Source organism: Anolis carolinensis, chromosome 3 (genome assembly GCF_035594765.1).
Source record: "Anolis carolinensis isolate JA03-04 chromosome 3, rAnoCar3.1.pri, whole genome shotgun sequence".
In the NCBI taxonomy this organism is placed as follows: Eukaryota; Metazoa; Chordata; class Lepidosauria; order Squamata; family Dactyloidae; genus Anolis; species Anolis carolinensis.
In genome coordinates this window covers 53,300,349-53,327,174 of record NC_085843.1, presented here as the reverse complement: position 1 = coordinate 53,327,174, position 26,826 = coordinate 53,300,349, and the positions used below count along the sequence as shown (strand labels likewise).

General features: G+C 38.0%; 1 protein-coding gene across 9 annotated transcripts in view; it reads right to left on the bottom strand.

Annotated features, from left to right (window-relative positions):
• Window positions 1-26,826, bottom strand: part of epha6 (EPH receptor A6) — a 579,601-nt gene that overhangs the window by 396,021 nt on the left and 156,754 nt on the right. The gene's annotated exons all lie outside the window — the stretch shown is intronic.

The following is a 26,826-nucleotide window of genomic DNA, read 5'->3' as shown; positions in this document are numbered from 1 at the left end:
CACGCCCCAACCCTTCTGAGTTTTAGAAAAGCCCTGAAAACATGGCTATGTGCCCAGGCTTTCAAAGATTAAATGATAAAAGACGACCCTGGACTGATTTACGGCTACAGCACGAGGATTTTGGAGGAATGGATTTTAATCATATGTTTTATATTTTTCTATTGTTTTAATTGTTTTATTGGATTTTCATTGCTGTTTTAATTATGTGCAGGCATTGAATTGTTGCCAATTTGTACGCCGCCCTGAGTCCCTTCGGGTGAGAAGGGCGGGATATAAATGTTGTAAATAAATAAATAAATAAAAAATAAATAAATAGCCAAGACAAGTATGAACCTTTTATTTTTTATTCTATTTATTCGGTGATTGTCAAATGAACATAACTGTATTTAAATACAGACACTAGGAGTAAGGGGAGTTTAAGGTTTATAGAATGAAGTTAGAAGGCTATTATCATCCCACAGTGTATGCTAAAAAAGAAAGAAATATCTGTTCCTTATTAAACAAGTATCTCTCTGGATATGGTGCAATTCTTGGTACACATTCAGACACAATCTGCTATTGGGGCACTATCTCTACAGGTCCACACAACAACACTTCTGTTTGTGGAGCTCATTCCATTCAGTACATTTCCTTGTCCAACCCAACAATTTAAGGAAGCTTTTCTTCAGCCTCATTTTCCAGGGACTGACATGCCTTGTAGGTCTTCTTTAGTATTGTCTTATTAGACATTAAGTATATAGGAAATACTATTTTGTTCTTGAATTAAAAGGAGTGGGATTTAATTGAACTGCATAATTGGAATAAGCTGAAAAATAAAATAATGAAGATAGACGCCCCAATTTGATATGCTAAAATTTACAGCAGTTCTATCTGGTTAGCTGATGCTGATTTGCTATTTTCTCAAGCCACTTCTAATTTATTTTAATGGATGCAGAAACTCATGGCTGAAGGTATACCTAGAGATGGACTTTTCAGGATGTTGAAAACCAACTAATCCAATTACTCGTTCTTGTTCTCAAAGGTAATTAACTATATCATCCTCCCAGTATTTAAGAAAAATATTAAAGCAACCCACATTCCTAGACTGTCATTGTGGGATTAAAATCAGATTATTCTGGTGACAACACAAACCTGTTTGGAAAAAAGACAACCCAGAATTTGTTAAAGAGGCCATTCACAAAATGCAGAATCAACAAGGCGGTAGCACTTAACACATGTCAACTTCGACCCTAATCATCTCCCCAGTTTTTTTTGTTAAATTTATGATTTGCCTTTCTCCGAACAATGTGATCTCAAGATGACCAGCAATGATCAGAATTAAACATATTAACTGAATGACTTTAGAAGCAATAAAAAAAACAAATCAATTGAAAGACAACAAAATCAAAGGACAGTCATCACTAAAGTAAAACCTTATCTTATAGCAACCCATTGGAATGGATAAAGAACTGCTTGTTCTACAAACAAGCTAAGATCTTTTAAATTAAGTTGTACATCCTGGAAGCAGCCATGAGCAGGTTCTCTAGCATCCCTAGCAAAGGCACTCCTCACATGGTTATTAACATGGTATAGTTACATGGTTATTAACATGGTATGGTTATTAACATGGTATGGCTATTCCAGCCCCATACTAGCAGTGGTGGCGGGACATTTAGACAAAACCAGATATTTCCATGCACAACTTCTTTCTTCCATACCAGTCACTTCTGTCAGTTTGTAAATGGCCAGATCTGTGTGCTGCAATCCACACGCCAGAAATTTGTTACTTGCTGCTACACATGTAGGTCCTCCTTCTATACCAGTCCATACTTCTTTGTCAGTAAGAAAGTACTTAGACATCTTGCAGATCCAAGCAAACTGTTCAAGTGGGCAGAAAAAGACAGATTTGTAAGCAGAGAGCACTAAATACTCCCTTATTTATTAGGAGTATGGACTTCATCCCACCAAGGGTGGGGGGTGGAAAATGGAGGAAATTGTTTTCTAGCATCCTGTTTTTCTTCTCCCGTTTCTACAGAAATCATCTGTTTGCTTTGCAAGCTCCTCCCCGTTTCTCTTCCCCCACATTTTTTTAAAAAGAGAACTTCTCAATTCTGATACAGAAAAGTAGCATTACTTCAGCATTGCAAATGCATAATAATAATAATAATAATAATAATAATAATAATAATAATAATAATACCCCCCCCCCCCGCAGGTGCCACCTTGACGTGGTGGGGGGCTTAGCCATTCTGAGGATGCTGAGGGCTGTGCTGGCGGTAGTGTAACTACCGGCAGGTCCAACCAAGCCAGAGAGGCCTCAGTGGAGGAATGCAACCAAGTGCACCTAACCCATTAGCATTATGGAGAATCAAACCAAAACGAAGTCTATACTGGCTCGGTCGTCGCCCAGGATAAAAAGGACCGCGGTGGATGCTGCTGATTCTGGACATCCATCGACAAGTGGGCTACGGAATCATCAAAACCCAAATGAACAGTCACAGAAGAGGCAGAAATATACAATGCCAGAAAACCGCACAGTCATGAAATGCTATTGCAACTCTGAACCTGAAAAGCGCGGCTACCAAAAAAGGATGCATCAGCTATGGAAACAAGAGTACCCTGACTCACAGATAACAGAACCCCGACTGGCTGACCAACGAAGATTCATAATCAGAAACAAAGTGTTCAGTGAAGTTCAACTTGAAGAAATCCAGAAAATCTGCAAAGCAAATTACCATCAGACCACAGCACAGACAGCAGCAGAGACTCCAGCAACACTTGGAATGGTGGAACAGATTGAACCAGAAGAAAGTGTGGAGCTTTTGCAAGAATTTGATGAACCAGCACTTTAAACACCTGTTGAACCACCAGGAACCTTGACAGCAAGACAACAAGAGCTCAAGGATAAGATCATGGCTCATGCTGCAGCAAATGCAATAAGACAGCGGCTCCCAACTCTAAAAACAGTTCCCAAGAGACACCTGGCGCCTCTCATGAAAGATGTGAATGCAGTACTCTCCACTGCCCAAATAACATCAATTGAACAAACAAACCAGTATGCCTACAGTGCAGCAGTGATAGTAACAGAAGAGCTTGGGCTCCTACAACCAAGGCAGCCCCAAAGAAAATCGACTGGAAAACCAAAGTGGAAGGTCAGGCTAGAGTTGAAAATCAAGAAACTTAGATCAGATGCAAGTAACCTGAAAAATATGAAAGAGAAGAAACTGAAGAATGACAAAATCAAGCAACACCTGATCAGAAAGTACTGGCTGAACACCAGAAAAATTGAAGAAGCCTTGGAAATTGTGAAAGAACAAATTACAGCAACAGCCAGAAAAATTGAAAGATATGAAGCCAGAATCATCCAGTACAGACAAAATCAACTATTTCAATCAGACCAAAGACGGTTCTACCAGAGCCTGAACCAAACAACAGACACAGTAACCATAAAGCCAGAGAAAACTGCAACAACGAAGTTCTGGAAAGAGCTTTGGGAAAATAATAAGAACTACAACAAAAACGCTGGGTGGATAAAGGAGTTTGAAGGAAAATTCTCACAGAACAAAATGGAACAGATGGAAATAACAACTGAAATGATCAGCAAACGAGTGCAAAAAGTCAAGAACTGGACATCGCCTGGTAGTGATCAACTTCATGGATTTTGGCTCAAACATCTGATTAGTTTACATGGAAAAATGGCCCAACAATTCAATGAGATGCTGCAGAAAGGAAGTATCAGTGAATGGCTAACAACTGGAAGAACTTACCTGATGCAAAAGGATCCAGCAAAAGGAGCAGCACCAGGAAACTACAGGCCAATAACGTGTCTGCCCACTATGTTTAAACTACTGACTGGCATCATAGCTGATAGAATTCAAGACTATCTTGAAGAAAAAAACATCTTGCCAGATGAACAGAAAGGCAACAAACGGAAAAGCAGGGGCACAAATGACCAGTTATTGATTGACAAAATGATTCTGGAGAACTGTAAAAGCCCAAAAGCTAATCTTCACATGACGTGGATTGACTACAAAAAAACCTTTGACTCACTCCCACACAGCTGGATCATCAAGTGCCTGGACGCCATCGGGATTAGTAAAAACGTTGGCACCTTCATTGAAAACATGATGGAGCACTGGAAAACTGAACTGTTTGTTGGAAATGAAAACTATGGACTTGTCAACATCAGGAGAGGAATTTTCCAGGGAGACTCATTGTCACCTCTGTTTTTCATTATTGCCATGATCCCTCTGTCAACAATTTTACAAAAAACAAATCTCGGCTATCAAAATTTGTAAGAATTCTCACAAAATTTCGCATCTGATGTACATGGATGACCTGAAGCTGTATGGGAAAACGGAAACTGAAATCCAGTCTCTGACTAACACTGTCCGAATTTTTAGCACTGATATCAGCATGGAGTTTGGCTTGGACAAATGTTCAACAGTGGCATTGAAGAAGGGAAAAATCATTGAAAGTGAGGGCATAAAAATGCCTAATGGCCAAACAATAAAGTGTCACCAGCCAGAGGCCTATAAATATCTGGGCATATTACAGCTGGACAACATCAAGCATGAACATGAGAAAACTGTGGTCAGCAAAGAATACACACAAAGGGTCAGAAAAATTCTCAAAAGCAAGCTCAATGGAGGCAACACCATCAAGGCCATAAACACCTGGGCCATACCTGTCATAAGATATACTGCTGGCATCATAAACTGGACACAGATGGAACTGGACAATTTGGACAGAAAAACAAGAAAACTCATGACCATTCATCATTCACTGCACCCTCGCAGTGATGTTGACCGGCTCTATCTGCCTAGAAGATCAGGGGGCAGAGGACTCTTACAAGTAAAACAAGCAGTCAAAGAGGAAGAACATGCCCTGGCAGAATATGTAAAGCAAAATGATAAACCTGCTTTGATTGAAGTCAAAAATCAGAAACTCCTCAAAGCACAGCAGACAAAAAACCAGTACAAGAAAGCCACACTACAAACTAGAGCTGACAGCTGGCACAACAAAACATTGCATGGGAAGTTCCTTGACAAAATTGAAGGAAAAGCTGATAAGGAGAAGACCTGGCTCTGGCTCACGAATGGGACCCTGAAGAAGGAGACAGAAGGCCTGATCCTTGCAGGCCAGGAGCAAGCCATCAGAACAAATGCAATCAAGGCCAAGATCGAAAAATCAGCTGATGACCCAAAGTGCAGACTCTGCAAGGAAGCTGACGAAACCATTGATCATATCCTCAGCAGCTGTAAGAAAATTGCACAGACAGACTACAAACAGAGGCACAACCATGTGGCCCAAATGATTCATTGGAACTTATGCCTCAAGTACCACCTCCCAGCAGCAAAGAACTGGTGGGATCACAAACCTGCAAAAGTATTGGAAAATGAGCACGCAAAGATACTGTGGGACTTCCAAATCCAGACTGACAAAGTTCTGGAACACAACACATCAGACATCACAGTTGTGGAAAAGAAAAAGGTTTGGATCATTGATGTCGCCATCCCAGGTGACAGTCGCATTGACGAAAAACAACAGGAAAAACTCTGCCGCTATCAGGACCTCAAGATTGAACTGCAAAGACTCTGGCAGAAACCAGTGCAGGTGGTCCCGGTGGTGATGGGCACACTGGGTGCCGTGCCAAAAGATCTCAGCCAGCATTTGGAAACAATAGACATTGACAAAATTACGATCTGCCAGCTGCAAAAGGCCACTCTGCTGGGATCTGAGCGCATCATCCGAAAATACATCACACAGTTTTAGACACTTGGGAAGTGTTCGACTTGTGATTTTGTGATATGAAATCCAGCATATCTATCTTGTTTGCTGTGTCATAATAATAATAATTTAAGGACCGCCCACAGGAAAACGTAACAAAACAGAAAGAACATGAAAAAAGAAAACAATTGCTATCACACCAAAATTTCACTGGTTTAACTGATTTCTATGTGCAGGGATCCACCTGGAGTCAATTCCTAAGCGTTTTAAAAATCTTTACATTTTTACACATTTGAGAAATGTATTAAGGAGTATATGTTATGAGAGAAATGAAAGATGATAATATAGTGCAATCAACTAAAAAGAAAAATGGTCTCACAAGGAGGAGGGTTATATAGGAGAAGCATAGACTAAGAAACTGAAATTTAAGCATAACAACCAAATCACAATGAAGAAGACTGGAAGTACATAAACTTTTCTCTCTTCTTTCCCCCTTATTCCCTTTTCTTTTACCCCCTTCTCCATCCACATCCTTTTTCTGCTATCGTTTCTTCTCTCTACAGCTACCCTTTCCTTTCTTTTTTAGTGATGTTGTAAAAAATACATCTTAATAATTTTTTTTAAAAGGGCTCAAATGGGAAACCCATTATTTTGTGTAATCTGATGGGCTCTGTGGGGCTTTGTGTTTCAAATGTATAGAAACACTTGGAAAGGAACCGTGGGATGAAGTCCTATTCTCTGTGCTGAGATTGTGATAATAACATTTTTATCTATGGTAATATATTACTATGCTTTCTCCAGATGTTTCACATTTAATAGTTACATTTCTAAGGAGTAGCATTTCAACTGAAATTGGCTTTTTCTAATGTTACATGTCACACCAACTATTTTCACAGCAATGTAAACAGAAATGAGACAGAGAGAACAAGACATTTTCCCCTTCAAGTGTGAAAGCGATTTCCAGCTTGTATTTGGTTACTGCGTGATATTAATGAGCAACAGATGGGGGAGAAGTCATTGATTCTTTTCATTATCCTAGCTTTCCAAAATTTCAGATATCCTTAAAGAAAAAAAATACAGGACCACTGTCAAATTCACCACTTTTTCTATATCCATGTTAGGTTATTTTTTTTTTATAGGACCACTAAATAAATTGCCATTCTGGTAGCCAGTGGAGCTGACACAACAGGGGGGTTGTATGTTCCCTGTATGCTGCTCCAGTGAGCAATTTGGCTGTTGCCTGTTGGACTACTTGGAACTTCCGAACAGTCTTCAAAGGCAGCCCCGTGTAGAGCACGTTGCAGTAGTCTTTTTGAGATGTGACAAGTGTTAATATATACATAATGCAGGTCAGCTATCTTTTAAGTCATACTTTTCTTCCGGTAACAAAAAACAAATTTTCATTGGACACACATTTGAGAATACTTATGCTATTCCAGTTTACCCATTTTACCTTTTCCTTTTTGGAAAGGAGAGGGTACAAAAACAATTAAAGAGATTCCAGGTGTGAAAATGTTTTAAAATGCACTCAACAAAGTTATGCTTATTGATGGATGAAAGTTGTTATGGCTTGTAAGTAGAAACATGCTAGTGTTCTTGTCTCAAAAAATATTAGCACATTGGATAACATCAAAGAACATAATGGAATGTAGCCAGTCTACTGAATATGAACAGTTATCCATTTGATTTGGTCATACAGGCAGTTCCTGGGTTATATACAATTTAGGTTTATTAAATTTGTATGTAAGTTAAAGTTTAACTCTAGCCCATATATATGTGTACACACACACACACACACATAAAGAAAGAGATAGTTTTGGATAGCACAGGGAAGAGTTAACACAGTAATGTTTGTTTTGCTGTCTGTGCCTCTGTTGAGAACATTTCACCTCACTTTCTATCCCTGTGACAGTTGGATTTTGAACATTTTAGGTTATCATGGAAACAAAGATTAGTGAGAAAGTTTCATTGGAGAAACCTTTTTCTCACGATAAGTCTTTCAGGAGTGTATTTGCCTTCCTAGGGGCAAATTTCCTCTCACTTCCTGATGTCTTCTAAATTCTTAACTAGGAGTCGTATGTAAGTTGGATGTCTGTTACTTGACAACTGACTGTATTTTAGTTACATTAGTGAAACTTATGCACTGATATGGTTTATCTAATATTTTCACTGAAGAATTTACAGCATTGCTATCATGGTTTTCAGTGATATGACTATTGCGCCAAATTGCTATGTATGTGTGTGTGTAAAGAAATCCTTGCAAAGTTGCTTGCTTTCTCTGCAAAAAGGGAGCTGAGAGCTTTTTGCAGAGGCAAGCCACGTCTCAAACAATTTATCGGTTTGCTAGCAGGTGGCTGAGTTTGTCAGTTGGAAATCTGAGCTTGTAGGGAGAGCACAGAAAAGACAGGCTCTCTAGCTACGGTCAAGTAGCAGTTCTAAATATGCTATGCTGTATATATTGAATGCTGATTGATTAGTTATTGATCCTATACAACTACAAGGACTTTGTACGATTGCTGAACTGTTTATTTAACTTCAACTCAACAAGTAAAGTTTTCTTTGTTCTTTTAATTCCTCTGCCTGGTCTGAGTCTTTTGCACATGGTGTTAACTGGACGCTGCTGGTTCCGCTATACGCACTCGCTAACAATGACTCCCTGAGCAACGTAGCTATCTGACATCCAGATCTGACACCAATGATCTAGGACCATGTCTAAAAATGCACAAAGCAAAAAGAGATAGAAAGGGTAAAGAAAAACATGATCATTAAGTCACCATTATACTGTTCTTATAATGACGACCTCTAATGCAGTCAGGTATTACTGATGGCTGGTTAAAATGAAAATAGTTCAAAGTCACAATAAGCTGTGAAGTGCTGATGTTTCAGCAGAGCTGATGGAATGGCTCTTTCCCTTTACTAATGCTGAATGAAACTATTCCTGGATGGCAGATGCAATGGAGACAGAACTGATATTGTAGCAGGCTTTTATTTTCAGCCCCTTTGGCAGCCAAATCAAAAGAATAAAATGATTGCCATTGCTCAGCAATTTTTTTTTTACCGAAAGGCAGATCCATTATCAATATTGCATGCAGATGATATGTGAACAACAGCATTTATAAACCATGCAGTTTGGAACAAGGGGAGCACAAACATAGAAATGAAACTTGGAAGGAGATTCGCAATTTTGCCTTCTCCTGCTTCCTTAAAATATCTATGTTATTGCTGCTATTCTTCATATGCATTCTGCCACAAATCAAGGCAATAGTGGCTGGTAGACTGTGTACAACTGTATACATCTGAGGAAATAAATTTCTAAGTAGTAATAATTTTAAATTAAAGTGTATTTGTGTTAGAGATATAGATATGGAGTCAATACTTCTCAATGTGGAGATTAAAATGACTTTACATCTAGGGCCAATTCCACATAGGGGATAAAACCCGGGTCAGGCTGGACTTCTGTCCCACACTGGTGGAAAACACTCACCACACACTTTTCTGGGGGAGGGTGTCCAGATGCCCTACCGGCCCTTCTGGTAGGGCACCCAGACAGCACGACCCCCCCCCCCCGAAAACTAAAAATTACTTGCCCAGCCACCATTACCCTGCTGCCAGTCCTCTCCTGGCACTGAGAAATGACATGCCAGAAGGGGGGCAGGAGGAAAATCGCTCCTCCCCCCGCCCTTCTCCTGGCACACCATTTCTATGCACCAGGAGAAGGTTGGCAGCAGAATAATGGCAGCAAGTAATTTTTAGTTTTAAAGGCTTTTCGGAGCGTGGGGGTGGGGAGGCTGTCTTGCATTTTTAGGAGTCTAGGATCCCAGAAATCCCAAGACAGCTGTGTGGATTGGGCCCGGAAGTCACGTGCCATGACCTGGATCTTTCCACATGCCAAATAAATTCACTTTTCCTGCTTTGTGCCAAATTAGTTCGCTTTTACTTGAGGAATTGTTTGGATGCCCCAGGTAAAAATGTAGGAGCGTGCGCATTTTGCAAGCTATCTGGATGCGTCCTTGGGCTCACACAAATTACTAATTAGCCAAAAGTCAGGATTTAATTTTAGTAAAAAAAATTGAATGGTCTCTTACATCACAGTAGATTATTTGCTTTTGGGTCTGAGTAGGATATAGGAAAATATGGGAAATAGATTTTCCTGATGCATTAACTAGAGGAAATATAATATAAAGTATTAATGCTTTGAGTAAGGAAAGAAAACATCATAAAAACAACCACTCCACAGGAGACTCTCTTCATACTAACAGTAAGCCTCAAAATCAACAAAACCAATAACTAGCCCACAGTGGGTAGTGTAGATAGAAACTCATCACATATCAAAATCAAATCCAATAAAGCATTAGGCATATATTTAGGGAAATTTCACATTAAGAATAAAAGGTCAGGTAGTATTATATTGAAATAACTAGAAAAAATCATTTTACCTGGTGCCAAGGTTTTATTACAAGAATATAGCGAGAAACATTTTAAAACAGAAACAGTTTTACTAAAGAAACCATGGTGTTGACATTTAGCCATGAGGGAATAAAAAAATTCAATTGTATAAGAGGTTAAAGCTCTTATATAAATATTTGAGATAAATAAATATAGTTAATAAACAAAGGCAATAAGGCAGTTATCTGAAATCAAATCAAATACTCATGCTGCTATTTTTCAAATCTCCGAGATAAGTACAATAAATATACCCAGACGTTAATTAATTCAACTGGGGAGAGAACTGCAGGTAGGGATTGATGACATTTAGACAATTTTAAATGTTTTATTTAATTTATTTATTTTAAATAAATATATCCAACCTTTCTCCTAAATATGATTAAACACTTAATGAAGAAACAGATGGGATCAAGAGACTATATTTTAGTAGTATGTAAATGCATGGGGATCATAAGTACATTAGAAGAATGTCAGGAACAGCATTTTGATTTTAAAAAATCCACATGGACTTTAAGCATAACTGGGTAAAAATTGTATTGAAGTCACCTATGTAAACATCTTTTATACATTTTAGACTGTCAGACAGAAAAATTCTTAGCATCACTTTAAGTGCAGTTTGAACATATAAAATGCTTATAAAAGCTTTCTGAGTATTTTAAAATTTATAAAAGCCTTTTAAACAAAAAAATTTCTAATGTTAAAAATGAAGACAATTGAACCTGAAATTTAAAATGCATCCCATATCTTACTAGTGCAGAATTTCTCAAACCTGGTTCCCAAAATCCAATTGGAATAATTCTCATTAATCCCATCAGCATGGGCAGTGGTCAGGGATTCTGAGGACTCTTCTACATATGCATTATAAACCGAGTTATACTGGGTTAAAAGGGGGGTGGCTAAACGATGTTTAGCCAAAATACAGGAGGGATCAGGAGGGATCGGGTTAAAGGCTGGAAAACAGTTTAAAAGCTGACACCCATGTAGTAGACCACTGTCCTAGTGGAAATTTAGACCAATCCCTCTTTAGGATTTAGTCCTTGACAGACATTTTGGGCATCTCAAAACACTGGAGTATTTTTTTCATCAGGAAAATATTGCTCATGTGGGTTCCTTAGCTGGTGGACTTTGCCCGTCTTCTAATATTTCTTAAGCTTTTCAGAATAAATTTCTTCTTCACTGGCCAGTATTTGAGCTTCTCATACATTCCCAGGCATCATTCCCAGGCGTCTTGATTTCATCCCATCCCATTGCATTCTTCCTTTTCTTTACCCTTACTACTCTGTCACATAACATATTGACAATATTTTTCCTTCAAACTTTGTTCTCAGCTTGTCTCTTAAAGTGCCACTTCTTGTATCCTCCTTTCTGTCTTTTTCCTTTCTGTTCTTTTTCTCCACATTGCCATTTTACTTTCCTTCATCTCTCTGCTCTCTTCTATCATTGTCAAATGCATTGCTCTTCTTCTATCTATATCCATTTACTGCTTGTCCTCATCCTGGGGGAACTTCACTATTTTCCTTCTCACCAAGTTGCCTGATTGACCTTGCCAAACTTTGGGGTGAACCACAAATAATTTATGACTACTGATGATAGTGAGTGAGTGTTAAGGTCCTATTCAATGCAACTTTGGTCTGCCACAGCTGTGGAAGAAGAACCACTCACATCAGGATAACCCCCGATTCTGTTTAACACAGTCAAACCTAATGAAGGCATATGCAAATAGCCCGAGAATGTGCCGTTTTGACAAAACAATAGTAATTTTGAAAAGAGAATAATAATGTGATTAAAGAAAAATATTTCAGAGGCTTTTCAGAGGATACATTTACACTGATCACTTAGGTTGGTTTGGAACTAGTTTGGGAGATACAGCTTTCATGGTGTGGGTAATTAGATTTACATGTCTGGAACAGCTTTTGAGTACCAGGATTGTGATTACATTAACCACAGCCTCAAACTGGTTCCAGAAACCAGTTTTTCTCCATTTCTGGGAAGATGTGCACCAGCAGTCTAGAGGCATAAGAGGTGAAAAAAAGAGAGAGAAAGAAAGTGAAGGTAACCAATGACTTGTTCCAGGGGATCTATTTGCCCCCTGCTGTGCAGCTATAGGTAAAGGTAAAGGTTTCCCCTGACGTTAAGTCCAGTCATGTCTGACTCTGGGGTTGGTGCTCATCTCCATTTCTAAGCTGAAGAGCTGGCCTTGTCCGTAGACACCTCCAAGGTCATGTGGCCGGCATGACTGCATGGAACGCCGTTACCTTCCCACTGGAGCGGTACCTATTGATCTACTCACATTGACATGTTTTTGAACTACTAGGTTGGCAGAAGCTGGAGCAACAGAGGGTGCTCACTCTGCTCCCGGGATTTGAACCTGGGTCCAGCTATACACTTGGCATATTTTTCAGCAGCCTCTACCCACACATTCCAAATTTTAAAATGTGCTCCAGCACAGGTGGATGTCTATAAAGCACTTTGCATTCTGCAGATATGATTTTGCCATGCAGTGTGGTTTAGGTTCAGGGCTCACTGAAGTGCATTAAGGACCTTAACTCAGACCTTTTGTGACTTCGTGTGATGTGCTTTAAATCTTTTAACTTACACTGCAGTATACGTTGGTGATGTGTGTTTTCTACCCACTGCATTTGGACTTGGCTTCAAGCTGCATTAAATGGTCAGTGTATATGTGCCCCCAGCTTCCTTAAAAGGAGTGAAAAATCTGTCTTTGATTTGCCTAACAATTAGCATAGAAAACATATGATATTAATTGCACTTAAAGTATACAATTTGTTTTTAAAGAAAGGACTGCACTCTCATTCATTTCATGGGGTTTATGTAAGAGAATTTCAAAGGGCTATGCTCCTAATTTTTAGTATTTATTGACATCTCAGCAGTACTAATATGAAATACTCTTTTTGATTTAGCATTGCTATTTTAAATATTGCTGATACAACTCTCCTTTCAGCTACTTATGTTCAATAAGAATATATATTATTGTCCTTCCACCCCCACCCCCAAAAACAATTCCAGGTTGTTTTTAAAGTACTGACATGCAGAGTTTCCAACTTGTTCTTTTTGTCTGTTTGACTTTTTTCATGTCACAGAAGCTGTAATTTCTCTAGTAACAGTAGGTTTGTATTATTTGTCTTTGGACTCAGCCAAGACTCCTGCTAAATTAGAAATTCTCAGTTCTTATCCCTTTCAGCTGCTGGTTAAATCAATACTGAAACAGGGGTAGTCTCGGTTGAGTTCATTCTGGTTTTGACACAAATAGCAGAAAAACAAATTCTGAGAGCCCAGGTGTCCCTTTTGGTAAGCCAAATTCCATAACACTATTGACCTTCTACAGTCTCAGCTTCCGAGAGTGATTGAAGAGTCTGCCAAAGTTAATCTGAAGGTGAACCATTTGGGTTGTGATAAACTAAAGGCAAGATAATAGATCATATTTGAACAGTTTCATTGAGTCTAATACAAATAATTCTTCAGTCTTTGTTTTTTTTTGTTTTTTAAATTGTAGTACTTTTTATTTTGCATAGAATTTGAACACCAAAATGTTTTGAGGAAAAGATACAGAAAGTGAAAATGATGCCCACTACCATTGCAAATTTAAGAACAGAAATTTATAGTGAAATGAAACACACAATTTTCAGGCATGCCTGAACATTCACAAGGATGCAAAATCTGGATCCACATTACCATATACAGTAATCCAGTTTCTGCATCCAGATTATCTGCTTTTAACTAGATTATATGAGTCTACACTGCCTATAATTCAGGTCAAGCAGATAATTTGGATTTAGAAACTAGATTGTATGGCAGTGTAGAGGAGGTCTAAGTGGCAATTCTGAAATTTTGCAGGCTTCTCAGTGGTATGAGTAACCAGCAGAGGAAGTTGGATGTCAACTACAAAGTAGTCACAGTTAATGTGTCAAAACCAATTATGATTTAACTACAATTCTGTTTTTCCAGAGAACTCTGTGAAGTATAACTCTATAATGTTTCTTATTAAACAGATAAAGGATTCTTTAAGGAAAATCCATAACAACTAAGTTGCTATAACATTTATTCACATTTGCAGTGTAGCTATCTTCCTAGTAGCTTTGGCCTCAGTGTTTAGGGAAAGAAAGAAGCTAGACTAGACTAGAGAATCTACCATTCACTTCCCAAAACTTGATAAAAAAAAACCCAGATACAAATGTGTATAGCAAGGTGAATCAAATCAAACAGTACACCAAATAATATTAATAGCCATGTCAAGTATAAAATTAACATGGATTAACATCAGATGACCAATTACTGCAAAGCCGGAAAACTGAGAGATAAAAAGGTCTGTGAATATCCTGGTTCCGGCCAGAAGATGGGGTTATTCGCATGTCCCGTACTCAGAAAAGATGGGGTTCTTTCTGTTGGTTTCTACACTATAATTTTTGTTCCCAGGTTATAAATGCCAGTTCCTCTTTGGTCCTATCATAAAAACATGGGGAAAGTTTATTAAATGGCAAACACTTTGTTGTTGCAAGGGGGACGTTATCATGCATCTATTTAACAAAGTTTTTGGCACAAAATTGAAGTTTCTGGAGTACAACTACTTTCAGAGTAAGGACTACACAATTAAACAGGTAATAATACTTGCAAACTATGAAAAGATTTTGTTCATTATTATCATTATTCAGAGCCTGAATGGCCATCTATCTGGACAGCTTTGATTATGTATTTCTGTCTGGAAGAAGGGGGTGATGTTCATGGATTATAAATGTTGGTTCCTCATTGGTTCTATCATAAAAACACGGGGAAAGTTGATTAAACAGCAAAAGCTTTTTCATTGTAGGAGCAATGAAAAAGAGAAATAAGGCCCCTGTGGTAAAGTGTCTGCTTCATCAGCCAGTTTGTTCCATTTAAACAACTTTGCCCATGTTTTTATGATAGAACCAATGAGGAACCAACATTTATAACCCGGGAACAAAAATTGTACAAGCTATGTGCATATCCACATCAGTGTATTTAAACTATTTTTTAACCGCCAGAATTTTCACTGGACATCTCGCAGCCATCTTGTGGGCTTCTAAAACGGAGGACCTACAGGTCTGTGTGCTCTCAGGTCCTTTTTTTTTTTTTGCCCCTCTAACAAATCCCATGATTTGGCGCTGTCTGGAAGCACACTGAGAGTCTCCTGTAATAGCGCCCTACACAGAATGCTGCCATCTGGAAAACACAAAACAGCACTACAGTAGATTGATGTACTAAATTTGATGCTATAGCCACTACTATCTATTGTGCTAAGCCAATTGGATACTGCTGAAAATACTTTGAAATTGACCCAAGAGTAAAGTGTTTGGCAAACATATTGTACACAATTGCTGAAAAAAGGTTAAAACTTGTTCTGCCAGTTCTGTTATTATATTTTTAAAATAACTATTTAGTAATGCAGAGTCTTTATTTAGTGAATGGCTCAGGTTTGGTTCTATTTCCTTGTCTACAAATATCTATAGTTTATTAAACACTGAATCATCAGAATGCCCTGAAAGTTCTATATATTACATTAGTATACTGTGTAGTTATTTCTGAAGTGGAGAAATGAAATACAAAATATAACATGATGCAATATTTCTCTTATAAGATGAAGTTATTAATATCAAAATTAAACAGATACACTCTAAAACATAATGTGATATCTTTTTGAAGCCTGAAAAAAAAATACTCATAGGTGTTCATTTGGGATAACATTGTGCATTTCAAGCAGAATCTGTGTTAATATGTTTAGCATGGGGTGTGTCTTGCCTGCAATGTATAAAAATAAAAATAAATAAATGTGACTATGTCATGCTTTGAAAAATGGATGGTATTGTAATTACACAATATCCCTTGCATACCAATGTGGACCATACAAATACACTATTATAGGAGATTTCCTATAATCTGTATTTTGCACAGCAGAAGTAGAGAATTTTAAGACTATTATATGTCAGAAGAAGGGTCTGGCAAAAATACATCTGATTCTCCTTGCCTAAGAAAACCCGATGAAAATCATGAAATGGCTGTAAGTTGATAGGCAGCTTGAAGGTGTGCACATACACATATAATTGCTGAGGCAAGCATCAGGAAGATGCTAAAGAGTCTGATTTTTTGCTGCAAGGATTGGAGTTGACTTAACTGATTTCAGATTCAGATCACATTTACAGTGTAAACAAACTACTACCAAGGCATTTTATCTCAAGGCTAATCAGGAGTGTAAAATTCCAGATGGATCCTGACATGGTTTTGACTAACAGCTCCCAGGTCATTGTGGAGGTGAGGAGTCCTGACCATCTAGCAGCTGCAAATCCATCATGATCTTCCTGTTCTTATCGTAGTGGTGGCCACCAGACACAACATAGCTAGGATCCATTGCTCATCACCTGGAATAATGTCAGCTAGGGCACCAGAGTGATTGGGGGGGGGGGGGGAGAGAAATTGCCTTCTACTTCCCCCCCTCCTTTCTCTAATCGTCCTTGGGCCCTAGGAAACGTCACTCTGGGTGATGAATGTAGACAGAAACCATGTCATGCACAGTGGCTGCCATTATGATGAGAAGGGGGGGGGGGGCAGTGAGTGCTATCCCATGTCCTTGGGAGCCTGGGGAATATGGGATGACATGTAAATATTTACAGCCAATTCTACCTTGGAACAGATACAACTGCTTACATAGTTTGCTTCAGATTCTTAGGGAAATTTGCAGCAAGTCATGACTTTTAAATATGTAGTTCAGGCCATGTTAAGTGGCCTTGAATGTTGTAAACAGAGCCACTGTGTGGAAGCAAAGTCCAAACAAACTTACTGAAATAGCCAGGATCAACCATCCAGGGTCAGAAAAGCTGATGACCATAGTCCTTAAAAACTAGCACAATTGACAAAAAATCCATGTGCAATCTTTTGCATGTGCAAAGGTAAAACAGCTGTAAAATGATGCTTCTCTGCTTCAGCCTGATATTGTTTTCTTCCTGCATTATAGCTCTTTGGTAGAGACAACTGGGTTTACAAATTCCCATTCCTGCCAATAGTCTCATTCCAGATTTCAGTTGATTCATATACTTGCTCAGTCATATAATCTTTTATCACTTTGCTGTAATTCTGAATAGGATTGAGGTCTCTCATTTATCAAAGGGTGTTCAAAATAGCCAGGGAAAACAGCTGCCCAACCAACCTAAGTGTTAACACAGCCTCAAAGCTTGCGTTATTTCCTGCTGGCTCCATCAGAAGCCTGGTGCTGGATGAGTGACCCTGCAGCCCTACAGCACCTGTCTTCATGATGCCTTTCACTGCCTGGCTACCTTCCCATATTTCATTTGCTTCTGAAATCTTTCCCACAACTCACCTCCTTGAGGCTGACCTGGCTGCCACAGAACTGAAGAAGCAAAATAAACAAGTCACTGCCAATCAATGTGTCTCACTGTTATGCCTCACCATCGATCTTCTTCCTACCCAACACTCTTATTCACTATACATGAGAGTAAAAAAGAATGTTACTGAATGAGTGAGTATGCCAAATAGGCAACTCGGCTCCATTTTCCTCCTCTTTTTGCTATGTCAGTAGATAGGCCCAAGCTAAGATTCAGGTAATGGCCATGTGCACAACACAGCCATCCCAAAAATATGCAGGCTGGCACCACATGTGTGCACCCACAATATATACATGCACATAATTAATGCAGTGAGTTTTTCAAAAACACAAATGAGTGTGGCTTTTATTTGTGGCAACAGGTAGCTCAGGCATGTACAAAAAGGCTGAGCTTCCAGGACTTGTATCAATTGACACCTCTATTAGAAAGATGCTTCATAAAACAGCTTGACACAGGGAGATGAGTTCAAGTGATAACATTTCAGGAGACTAAACATGTCAGTGTCTGGGCCCGGCATCCTATAAAAAATAGATATCCTTCAAAATATCAAAATGAGAATTAATATTTGAAGCCCTATTAAATCTTTGTTGAGCTGTCTGCATCTGCTACTGAGCAGCTCATTGGGAAGCTAGCCAGTGACAGCTGCTCTCCTTCTGGATCAGTGCTGCTAGAGGGCAATGAGGTCGTGCAGCACAATACATCTTTTTTTTTTTATGATTGACGAGTTTAGAAGATTCCAAATTGCTCTTTGGGCAATGGCTACATTCCAAGTGTTTCCATAATAGCCTTTTTTCTTGTGTTCCTCTGTGGATTCATTCCCCATACAAGCTGCCCTCGAACTTAAACTTAACATACGTTTGTGGAAAAAAGTTGAGCTGAATAGATTTACATATCATAGTAAACCCAGAAGGGACATTGCTGAAGCTTGAAAATCAGTGTGAACCTTGCTGCTTTTGCAATGCTTAAAACCTGTTTCAAACTTTTGTGTTGACTTTGCAGATAATAAATTAATGACAGGTCCTGCTGATATGAGATCTGCTTTGAGTACATCTTAGATGAGATATTATGCCCGTTATTTTCCACTGTCTACTCTTTGATAAATTGGGGATGTCCTTCTGCTTGTCAGTGCTGCAAAAGTTAGTTCATGTAAACTTCATTTATTAGATACTATAAAACATAGGAAACGGAAGGGACCACAGGTTTACTGATACCTCCCTCACTTTGTTATCTGTGGGTTTAATGATAATAGGGAAAAATGTGAATGAACTCATGAAGACTTGTTTGTTGCTATTGTTCTAGTGGGAAATAGCAGAAGATGAAGTCCAGTTCACAGTCCAACTAACTAATAAGTTCTGCTTAAAATGCATGAAGAAGAAAAAGAAAATAAATTATCTGTAATCCATTCTCTTAGCTAAGCTTCTATGCCAGGAAATGAGCAATTGAAAATTGAAACATATTTTAATAAGTGCAGAAATATAAATGAGCACTGGGCAGGATTTATTTCTTCCAGAGAAATGACTGTTCTCCAAAGGAAATTCATAGTTTAATCAATCTGTTCTCTGAGAATTCAGTTCTCATCAAAATATTCCACAGTAATGTCACTTCTACAAGGATTGGAACCAGGCAATACCGGGGGCAGGGTGGGGAGTCTATTAATAGTTTCCTCTGTTACTAATTAATTGTAGAAAATTCAGCAACTCAGGTCATATCAAAAAGTTCATACAAATCTAGTAAGGCATTGCTTACTTTTAAATCAAAATGTATTTGATTAAAATTTTCAAATAATACTGCAGCTTTTAATATGTACTACATTTTTCAATAGAGAATGAAAAGTATTTTGATCATCACCCAGAAAATTAGAACAATGAGCAGAAATGCCTCTTCCCTTAATGGTACATGTTCCAAACTTTCAAGGAAGAACTTATTCCCTGATATCAACATAAATCTTTATCAACATTTGCTGTTACGCAGAAATCCCAAAAACACTTTCTATGGAATAAATCCTACAAAGCCCTGTGTGACTTATCTATGAGAGTAGACCCTGCACGTGCTGTTAATGAAATAATTTTTTAAAACCCTAGAGATTTTATCTGTTGCTTAGCAAAAATCAAATCCCATCCTGCAGAAAAGCAGGATATAAAATAAAATATAATACATATATTCTCTTTTTCCACCACCAGCATTGTTTGTACATATAAAAGTAAAGGACTATAATATTTTTTTAGTGTTGGGAAACAAAGCAAGAAATTGTTTTTACTACCAAAAACAGCAATGAGTTTGTTTTTAAGGTTTGTCAAACTATTATTTCTACAGTATTTGCTTTATTGAAACATGTATTAAGTTGGAAAAAGTCTGTCACAACTCTGAAAAAACGAAATGTGCCATAGCTTGCTGTGAAAATTCAAAAGAAAAACAGTATGGACTTGAAGGACAAACATTTCTTCAGTAGTACACAGTTTTTATTTTCAGTCTCAATAGTGAATGAAATCACAGATGGAACCATGAAGTATGTTTACTCATCCCAGGCCTTTGATATGTAAATGACTGTTCTGAGAGAATTAGAAATACACTGACCAGTAGACATTCTTTTAGAAGAGAGAAAGCCATTGCTACCTAAGGGAGCAGGGAGATAAACATTTCTCACAGCAGACACAGGGCGAATAACTGAATCCTGACTGCTGCTAGAGTGCTTTCCTGCGGGAGTTGTTGCATTTTCAATAAAACATATTTTCTGTGTTTAAATGCAAAGCAAAAACCAAAACCAAACAAAAAAGGGTAAAGCAGATAGAAGGAAACTTCCAAGGGGTTTTCTGATAACCATCAAAACATATTATTGCAGATACCCCCAACTGAAGCCAAAATATTAGGGCTTTAAAAAAAATCATAACAACTGACATTTATTACATTTCATATTTATCTTGCCAAATTTTATTTTGGACATCTATTGGATGGGACTTAATGAGCAACTTTATGGATGCCCACAGGCTTGGGCATCTGGTTTTTGACTGTTCTCCTGACATACCCATGATTTCAGAAGTATCCTTCATTGTACTAGAATACATGGGACAATATAAAGTCAGAGGTTTCATCAGAAAAATTAGATTCAAGGCACTATACTTTTCTAATAACATGTACAAAATTTCATTAATTGGCAAGTGTCCACATAGTTAAACACGTTGCTCCTCAAACTTTTAATTTTCTGGTTGGGAATGCTTTTGAGAACTATGGGTAAGAGAGTATAATTGCTAACTTAAGTTATCTTTCCTTATCTATGAACAAACTCACTGATGCACATGTACATATATGTATATAACAATATCTATATATCTATATGCTCATTGACCAGAAATCTTGGGTGCATCCACACTGAACATTTAATTCAGTTTCAAAGAGGTATTGAATAAAATGGTTTTGATGTGCAGATGATTACACAGGAAATCTTGGAACTAATTTGGTAACCTGATGGCACTGGTGTACATTAAGAGGTTTTTTGGGGGGTTTTTTGCATATTTTTGTGGGAATTTGGTCACTGCAGTTTGAAGCTAGGTTCAAACTGCATTAAATGGTCTGTGTAGATGAGTCCTAAGGAGGGTAAGTTTTGCCAGGAAAACAAAAAAAAACAAAAAAAAACCCTACATTTATTTCACTGTATTTCCTCAAAATGGATAAATATTGCCAAAGTTGAACACATCAAATTTGTCTATGTGAACTTGTACCAGTTATGCTGTCCCATAACTACTTTAAAATCCAATATTACAGCATTTACAGCTGCCATTTGCACACAACAAAAATCAGTCTTAATAGAGCCAGATATAATTTGGAAACCTCTTGGTAAGTTCTAAGCAGAATAAACCTATTGCATCAAGTACTGAATGCGTACTTGAATCTATGATTCATGCAGTTGGGTATAGTAGTAGTCTTTTATAATAATAAAATACCAGTGATAATAATAAAATCATAAGGTCTCCCTTTGCTTGAAAGAGCATGCCTATGGTTTTAAATGTCAGGTGACTTGCTCATGCAATTGAAATCATCATAACTATATTGACATGACAGTTTTGACATGCAACAATCCATCGTTTCTGTTGTACGCAAAGATCAAACAAATAGAATGTGTTCTCAAGCTACAGTAGAGTTTCACTTATCCAACACTTGCTTATCCAACGTTCTGGATTATTCAACGAATTTTTGTAGTCAATGTTTTCAAAACATCATGATATTTTGGTGCTAAATTCGTAAATACAGTAATTACTACATAGCATTACTGCGTATTGAACTACTTTTTCTGACAAATTTGTTATTAAACACGATGTTTTGGTGCTTAATTTGTAAAATCATAACCTAATTTGATGTTTAATAGGCTTTTCCTTAATCCCTCCTTATTATCCAACATATTCGCTTATCCAATGTTCTGCCGGCCTGTTTATGTTGGATAAGTGAGACTCTACTGTATTTTGCAAATGCAGGTAGCTTATCTTGCCAATATTAAACTTGAAGAGTATATTGGATTAGATTCAACCGTTCTCATGAAACACTTTTTGGCTTCTTGGCAGGAGGTTGGACTGGATGGCCCACGAGGTCCCTTCCAAATCTATGATTTTGTTCAGTTATGAGGGAAAAGAGGGGTAAGACACCATCCTCATGGGAAGGGCACCCCTGAATTAAATCTGCATCTGAATACACACACATGAAAAGCTAGGATTTATGCAAGATTTTTAAAGTCATATTATTAATTTAAAGACATTTATATTGTGCAATTATTCCATTATCTAATATTATAGCACCATATTTACATACTTTTGTAATAAAATCATGAAAAAATGATTTAATGTTTATTTTACTTTTGGTTGTGCCACACTACTTTGAACAATCATATTTTTTTATTTCAGCTCTAGCTTGAGCTATAGGCATTTTGGAGTTTTGGCACTTTGCAAAGTAAGTAGTTATTTCAAAATGTCAGTGAAATACATTTACATGCAAATGTCAGATGGCTGATAAAGCTGATGTTTAAAGCAGATCTATAAAGCCTTGTGGCAGGTTTGCTTCATACCCTGCCCAGTTAAACTCAGCACATTTATATGCACAGAGAGCTAAGATATAATAGCTACTACATATGTATAAAATCAACAGCTCACACTAATGGGAAATTATCAAGGTCACGGTGCCCGCTGGACTTTCTTTAATGCTTTCCTCATCATAATTCTGACCCAAGACATATTGTAATAGTTTTGCATTTGGTGACAAGAGACATTGTTGAATCAATTCTACATGTAATTGATAATCTATTTCATATACCCAGAAATCGGCCACTAATTTACTTTTCAAATTGTCAATCTTGAATGCTTCTTACACAATATAACATGATTTTTTAAAATAAAAAATTGATCTAGTTGAATAAATTATTCTGTCCAAGTGTAGATAAAGGACTCAGCTTAGCTCAGGAATTCAGAACCATTATGCTGACAGTGTTGACCAACTATAGATGCTGCTCTGATAAAGGTCAATGCTACTATGCTAAGTTTATTTTACTTCATGAGATATGTTCACTAGGCAGAGCTATTAAGCTAGGAAGTTTTGTTTGATAGACACATTTGGGACATTTTCTCAATGCCATTATAAGTCAATATTTATGATATGCAGCAATGCCCTAATTCTTCTCCAGAACGTAACCAAGCAAGCTTAGGGCCCTTCCATGCAGCCATATGACCCAGGATATCAAGGCAGGTAATCCACAATATTTGTTTTGAAATGGATTATCTGAGTCCACGTTGCCATATAATCCAGTTCAATATGGATTATATGCAGTTGTGTGGAAGGGTCCTTAAGAGCTTGTCACACAGTCGTTCCATCTTGCCGTCGAAAGGAAAGGTGTGCAGGCTGACTTGTGGTGCCCCATGCACCTTCCCTCTTCCCCTAAGCACACATGAAGGTGTGCTGGGACCCTTTCCCACCCTCAACACATGGCAGAAAGGGTGGCAATGCACAGTGCCCCATTGCCCTTTCTGCCATCACAGGATTTGGGTGCCATAAGTGTGGGTAGCTCTGTCCTTTTGGGGCCTTGCCTCCACTTTGGGAGGAAAGTGGGCAGGGCCTGCTAAGTGTTGTGTGATGGTGCATGGCAGGCTTCGTGAAGGCGATCAAATAGGGCATTTTTGCTAAGTGTGTTCTTTCCTCAAAGGTAATTAATGCATTTCAATTTAGCATTTATAGCAAACTATGAATTTGATCCATTTTACCATTGTCTTTATGTCTTAAATTACAATGGGGTCATACAATACTAATAATATTGCTACTACTGGATTGAACTGTAACATATATGGATTTGCACATATTTTTGGAACTTGTACATCCAGTATGCTTTTATGTAAACAGATCCCCCTTCACTCCCTTGCAATCTTCTCTTATTCCCTTCCCTGTTGCCATACGGTCATTGTTTGTCTTAAACAATGGGCTTGTTTTTAAAAAGAAGTAATGTATAAGGAAATCTGGTCATTGGTCTGAAACAAAGAATAACACATGAGAAAGGTGAACCAGTACTTGGGGTTTTTCTTTCAGGGCCCTTCCACACAGCCATATAACCCAGAATATCAAGACAGATAATCCACAATACCTGCTTTGACCTGGGTTATCTGAGTCCACACTGCTATATAATCCAGTTCAATGTGGCTTTTATACAGCTGTGTGGAAGGGGCTCCCATCCAATGGTAAATGAACCAAGATTAGAGTTTTTAATTTTAAAATTTCTGAACCCTCTACAATTTATATAAATGAATACAATTCAGCACCTGAAATCATAACTTTGAATATGGCTTTGTAATAACTACAAATGTCACCTTAAAATAAATTCAAACTTGTTTTCAGTATTGTATTGTCTAATAATCATAGTAACAAGTAGAAAAGAAAAAACAAAATATTTGACCTACATTGTAGGTTGTCATAATATTTCTGTAATTTTACAACCTATGATTATTAGATATGCTATTGGACTGCACATAATTTTGATTAGAATTAACGCTTTCATCTCATCTATTTCAAAACATCAGTTTTGAAATACTTAACATGTGGGAATACAGTCAAGCTGTCATAGCAATATTAAGACATTTCACATACATAGTCTTATATAATAAGTAGATTCCAAACAACTAAGCATTCATTGTTGGTGTTCAAAATCAAATCCTTCCGTGAATATATTCTCATGTCCTTTGGGAATTTATGCACACTTTGATCATTATCCCTTTGAAGTAACACTTCTTTAAAGAGAGACATTTCAAGAGCAGTCTTCAACTCTGTTAGATGTTTCACTTGTAGGTAGGAGACTTCTTTTACATAATTTATTCTGCAGTTAGAGAGCATATCCTGCTGAAAGCAAACTAAGAAAGATAAGTTTCAAATATACATCTTTATCTCCTAGGAACATTTACTTTGTGGGTTACATCAATTTCAAATTAGAATTTGGATGATCACCCCATTAGGTCATCATACTTTCATCAACACAAGCTTGGCCTTTTACATGTCCTCCAGCATTATGATACTGTTTGTAACAGATTTGAAGAATGAGGATTCTTGCAACATTTTAATGCCATTCCTGTTCTGAGAGTATTTATTTCATTTTTAATATAAAGACTGCCATCTGTTACATGAACAAATATCTGCTCACACAGGAAAAAGCTTGCCTGCCTTCCTTTCTCACTGCAGCTTCCTTCACCCCTTGAAATCTGTTCAGAAGTCTCTTCAATTATTTGGAGAATATTTGGCTTGTTTATATAGCAAGATGGTGTCTACACCAGAGGTCCTCAAATTTTTTTTAAACAAAGGGCCAGTTCAGAGTCCTCAGACTGTTGTGGACTATAGTTTGAAAAAGCCATGAATGAATCCCTATGCACACTGCACATATCTTATTTGTAGGGCAAAAAATATGAAAGAACAATACAACATATATTTTAAAAACATTTTTATCCAACAAAAACTTACCAGTATTTCAATGGGAAGTGTGGACCTGCTTTCGGCCAATGGGAAAGTCAAATTAATTAGGGTTGTTGTTGTTGTTGTGGTATGCCTTCAAGTCATTTTGGACTTAAGGTGAACCTAAGTCTAAAGTTTAGGGCTCGGGCTGGGTAAATGACCTTGGATGGCTGCATCTGGGCCGCCTGCCTTAGTTTGGGATCCCTGATCTACATTATAGTTTGCATCTTATTGATGAGAAGCTTCCCACTGGAGTAGAAATACTGTCAGAAAGATGGCAAGCTATTTAACCTCAGCAGATTGAAAGCCAAAACCAAGGTCACAACAACATCTGTTATAGAACTCCAATATGCTGATGATAATGTCGTCTGTGCACATTCAGAAGAAGACCTACAAGCCACTCTAAACACCTTTCCAGAAGCATACGAAAAGCTCGGCCTCTCACTGAAAATCAAAAAAACCAAAGTGCTCTTCCAGCAGGCAACAGCCAATCCCTCTGCAATTGCAAGGAATACACCTTAGAAAATATTGACCATTTCCAATTCCCTTGGCAGCCACCTTTCCAGAAAAGTCAACATTGACAGTAAATACAACATTACCTGACCTCTTTGAGTACAGCATTCTTCCGAATGAAGCAGAGAGTGTTTGAGGATCAGGACATCCATAGGGATACCAAGGTACTTGTTTATAAAGCTATTGTCCTCCCAACCGCGAAATGTGGACCGTCTACAGATATCACATGTCACATGTCCTGGAATGATTCCACCAGCATTGCCTCTGAATAATGCTGCAAATCTCTTGAGAAGACAGGCAGACAAATGTCAGTGTGCTGGAAGAAGCAAAGAACACCAGCATTGAATCAATGCTCCTACGCTGTCAACTCCGCTAGACTGGCCACGTTGTCCAAATGCCCAGTTATTATCTCCCAAAGCAGTTATGTACTCCCAACACAAGAACGGAAAATGGAATTTAAAGGAAAAGAGATTTAAAGAGGGCTTAAAGCTAACCTCAAAAACTGTGGCAAAGACACTGAGAACTGGGAAGCCCTGGCTCTTCAGCACTCTAACTGGAGGTGAGTTGTGACCAGCAGTGCTGTGGAATTCAAAGAGGCACAAATGGAGGGCAAAAGGCAGAAACGTTCCAAGAGGAAGGTGCGTCAAGCCAACCCTGACCGGGACCGCCTTCCACCTGGAAACACATGTGCTCAATGTAGAAGAACATACGCGTCAAGAATAGGACTCCACCTTTCTTATTGCCCCTTACTCTATTCCACCTTTCCCCCCTTTTCCCCTCTTTTTCTTTTTCTTTTTGATTTTCTTCACCCACTTACACTTTCCTA